A 3,987-nucleotide genomic window follows, 5' to 3' on the forward strand; every position below is an offset into this window, starting at 1 on the left:
AACAGCTGGGCTAGGCAGCACCTGGTGGAAAAGTCAGTGGGAGTCGGAGGTATTAGGAAGAGGGGGAGCCGATACGGGTAAGAGTTCACCGGTTAATCGTGGTGTTTCCTGGCCTCTGGAGGAGTGGGCGGGGCTCTGCCCTCTGCCCTGCTGTCTTAGGGAAGCAAAGACCACGGGTTGCAGAGCTGGGCGGGCTGTGAATTACACGCTGGTGCACTTCCATCCTGTTCTCGAACACTTTGTGAACCGGGCCCACAGCTAAGATTTTTCCAACCACTTTTTCTTCCACAATAATAAGTAGCCGTTTTCTCTTTCACGGATGGGGGGAAACCAGGGCTCAGAGAGACTAGTATGTTCATGACTTACTGGTAGGAAGTACCCAGACTGGCCCTCAAAACCATTTGGATTCCCATGTACCAGAGAGCCCTGTGTTTCTTGGCCATGTCACTCAACCTCTCAGCCTCAGTTTCCCCACTTGGAAAATGAGATTGTGGTAATGACCAGATGGCATGCTAGCTGTGCAGCACCCAGCCCTGCTTGACTTTCTCCTTCAGGAGAAAAGGAGGAATTATTGCTTACAGAGTTTTCCTCAGTGTGTTACTGTCAGGTTCCTGAGTCTCGTGTCGTAGGAATGAGCACTGAACTCAGTGCAAGATCAAGCAGATGGAGTTTATTGAAAAGAGCTTGTGCACAAGGGAGTCGAGCAGAAAAGAGGAGTCGAGCCCCCAGAGGTGTAGGGGCCTTGGCGTGGGTATAGGGCTGGGGAATGAGGATGAGGCAGTTGTCCCACCATTGTCACCTGGCAACGGTTGATTCCGAGGTATTTTCGGGGGTCAGTGGACCACTCATAGGGCCCATAAAATAATGCTTATGCAGATATTCTAGTTACCATTTGACAGAACAATTATTTTGCAGAATATGATGTTCAGAAAGGATGTTATAGCACTTGATACTAACCGAGTTATCTGCCCTAGCCTTGTGTCAGAGGTTCATGGTGTGATGGCTGGGTCAAAGTGCAATATTAAAAAAAAAAAGCCATGAGTATATATTTTTAAAATATATTTTTATTGATTTCAGAGAGAGAGGGAGAGGGAGAGAGAGAAACATCAATGATGAGAGAGAATCTGATAGGCTGCCTCCTGCACGCCCCCCTACTGGGGATCGAGCCCACAACCTGGGCATGTGCCCTAGACCGGAATTGAACCTGGGACCCTTCAGTCCACAGGCCGACACTCTATCCACTGAACCAAACCGGCTAGGGCAGTGATGGCGAACCTTTTGAGCTCGGCATGTCAGCATTTTGAAAAACCCTAACTTAACTCTGGTGCCGTGTCACATATAGAAACTTTTTGATATTTGCAACCATAGTAAAACAAAGACATTTTTGATATTTATTTTATATATTTAAATGCCATTTAACAAAGAAAAATCAACCAAAAAAATGAGTTCGCGTGTCACCTCTGACATGCGTGTCATAGGTTCGCCATCACTGGGCTAGGGTAAGCCATGAACATTTTAAGTGCAGTGTGTGAAGACATACTCTGAGTTATATAACTCAGTGGCACAACTGGAGGGAAAGCCCCACTATTTTATCGGACAGTCTTTCCTTTAAGCGTGTGGTTCGGTTCATCTGAACATGGAATTTCACTGAAAGCAAGGAATAATGGGCCTCTAAGATGAGTTCTTTCTGTCAGAATGGAGTTCAGATGGTACCCCCTCTGCTGTCACAAGAGGACTTACAGTCTGGACAGGAGAGACGGACAGATATTAAATACTAAAGTGGATACTATGAGAAGAGTTTCATGATCTCAGGGAAAATTTAAGAAGAAAAAGTTGGTCAACTCCATTAATAGAAACTGTTCATCTAAAAATACTGTAAACAGTGAAGGGCAAGACTAAGCCGAGTGGGAAGGCATATGTGCAGCCCGTAAACGAAAAGGGCTTCACCAGGGCACAGGCAGAACTGCAGTGAAGAAAAGCAAATGGCCCGCCAGCGTGGCTCGGGCTGAGCGCCAACCTATGAACCAGGAGGTCACAGTTCGATTCCCGGTCAGGGCACATGCCTGGGTTGCAGGCTTGATCCCCAGTGGGGGCATGCGGGAGGCAGCCCATCAATGATTCTCATCATTGATGTTCTATCTCTCCCTCTCCCTTCCTCTCTAAAATCAATAAAAATATATTGAAAGGCAGCCCTGAGGGATACCCAAATGAATAAACCTGTGGAAAGGTGTTTACACTTGGAGTCAGAAATACAAGTGAGATGCTATTTTGCTAAACTGGATTAGCAAAAATTTTGAAGTCAGACATTACCAAGGGCTGATGAGGGAATGGAACAACAGGAACTGATACCCAGCTGGTGGGAATGTAAAGACAGTTGGGGAAAGACGAGTTTTCTAGCAAAACTGGGAACCCACCCTATGATCCAACACTCCACTCCCGGGGACTATGACCAAGGACTCCCACACCGCTGGGAACCTCGACAGCAGTTTTGTTTATAACAGCCCCCAACGGGAACAGCTAATGGCTGTCAATACCAGTGAACATGAACTCGCTGTGTACAAGGGTAGAATCTCAAAACTAAGCAAACAATGGAAACATCCAGTAATGTGATTCCATTCTTGTAAAGTGCAGTAAATTCTTGCTTGGGAATCTCTGCCTCGGTGGTAAAACTAGAAAAAAGCTTATTGCAAAAATCAACAGTGATCACCTTTGGGGGCAGGAGGTGGGTGTGATGAGTAGGAAGCCTGGGGGTGGGAGTGGCAGTTTCCACCTCAGACCTATGTGGTGGTAATACCGGATTGGCTAATTATTTGTTAAAGTGAGCAGATACGCTCTGTGTACTTTTCTGTACGTTAGCTACACCTCGGAATAGAAGAAAAGGGAGACAAAAATACAGACCCTGGGGTAGAGCGACCGCGAGTAGTTGGAAACTGGTGGTTCGTAGGGGTGAGGGCTCGGTGCAGGGCTGGCTCTGGGAAGCGCGATGGCCCCTTGGAAAGTCACCAGGTGGCCAGAGCAGGGCCCGGCTGGTGTTACAGGCCACTTGGGAGGCTGCCAGTCTGAAGCCCAGACTGAGGTGGTCACGCGGGCTGTCCCAGGAGTGTCAGGCCATGCTGTGTTTCTGCTGTTTTCCTGGATGCGACCAGGGACCCTGACCCTTGTGCTGTGATGCTGCCACACAGGCCTGAGTGCCCAGCAGGGCCACAGCCTCCCCCACCTCAGCCCCGACTGCCAGAGTGTTGTTGGCACTCCGAGGTGAGGGAGACTGGCTCTTCCTTCACAGCAGCCTTCCCAGGGGTCCTTCCCACGCTGCCTGCCCGGTTTTGCCGCCGTGGCTCTGGCACTGGGGCCTCAGCAGAAATCAGTGGGACGTGCGGCCGCTCTGCTGCTTTCTGCTTCCTCGTGGGCTCTCCCACCTTGCCCACAGGCTTTGTCTCCGAGGGGCTGGAACCTGCTCTCGCACCTCTCCCTGGGACTCGGCAGGACCTGCGGCAGGTTGGAAAGGCCCACACTCTTTATCTGGGTCCCTTCCCACACAGCTTCCTGGATCAGTCCTGGAGCAGCAGGAGACAAAAGGCATCTAGAACGTACGCTGTGACTGGCCTTTCAGAAACCAGCCCCGACGCAGCCCGTGTGACAAAAGGCTCCGGGCCTGGGCTGTTGGGGAACACAGACCGAGGTGGGGATGGGTAGCAATCAGGTTATCTAAATGTCAGCCCACATTGCCCAACAGGACGTGCTTTGTTGGCGAGCATGGGTGGGCCTGGAAGTCAGCAAATGCTGACTCACTCTTTGTCCCAGCCACCCCTGCTGCAGCTGCACCCAGCCAGAGTTGACCCCCTCAGCCAGTCTAGTCCTGAGTCCTCAGATCGGGCCCAACCATGCGCGCTGGGGTCCTGAAGGAACCCTGCTGGCTCTGGAAAGGAAACGGGGAGGCGACAGGATGAACCCAAGCCCAAGACATCTGCCCGGTGGCAGCCCAGATAG

The 3,987-nt window shown here is 50.7% G+C and overlaps 2 non-coding genes across 2 annotated transcripts; both read left to right on the forward strand.

Annotated features, from left to right (window-relative positions):
• Nucleotides 1–940: 940 nt before the first annotated feature.
• Nucleotides 941–1,059, forward strand: LOC111828469. Its single transcript, XR_002832347.1, has one exon.
• Nucleotides 1,060–1,421: 362 nt separating this feature from the next.
• LOC111828470 lies at nucleotides 1,422–1,569 on the forward strand. The gene has a single exon (XR_002832348.1).
• The last annotated feature ends 2,418 nt before the right edge of the window (nucleotides 1,570–3,987 follow it).

This window comes from Myotis lucifugus, unplaced genomic scaffold (assembly GCF_000147115.1).
Source record: "Myotis lucifugus unplaced genomic scaffold, Myoluc2.0 scaffold_373, whole genome shotgun sequence".
NCBI lineage: Eukaryota > Metazoa > Chordata > Mammalia > Chiroptera > Vespertilionidae > Myotis > Myotis lucifugus.